Here is a 481-nt window from a genome sequence, read left to right as displayed (position 1 = left end):
TAGGACCCCTTATATACTGGCTCCAAGGTCGGTTTACGCCTTTCCTCGTCTGTCCTAAAGCCGCCATAGCATAAAAATGGTGATATTCCATTTTTTCCGATCTTCGTAATTATCTTCAAAGTTTCGTATTTATCCGTGGAAACTTGACATTTATCTTCCCTTGCGAACCAAGCGTAAAACAACATGCGGTTTACGGGCTGTTGGTTAAGAAATCGTAAGTTGGGCCTCGAGTCGTGTCTTAGGTCCCCTTTGGGCCGTCTTTCGACTCGAAGCGTTTATTACGGCTTCTTTCGATAAAGAATGAACTTTCCGCAGTTTTTACGGTAAAGTTTGATTGATAACTTATAAATGGCGGGGAACGTGATATAGGTTCGCTGCGGTATTCGGGAGATAGCATCGAAAGGTAGACGAGAATGCATGGACTGATGTCGTATCGACATTTCGGAAGAGCTCGGTCGCTACGTAGCGACCGAGTTCCTGC

Source organism: Brassica oleracea, unplaced genomic scaffold, assembly GCF_000695525.1.
Source record: "Brassica oleracea var. oleracea cultivar TO1000 unplaced genomic scaffold, BOL UnpScaffold01271, whole genome shotgun sequence".
NCBI lineage: Eukaryota > Viridiplantae > Streptophyta > Magnoliopsida > Brassicales > Brassicaceae > Brassica > Brassica oleracea.
Note: the sequence above shows the minus strand (reverse complement) of the source record.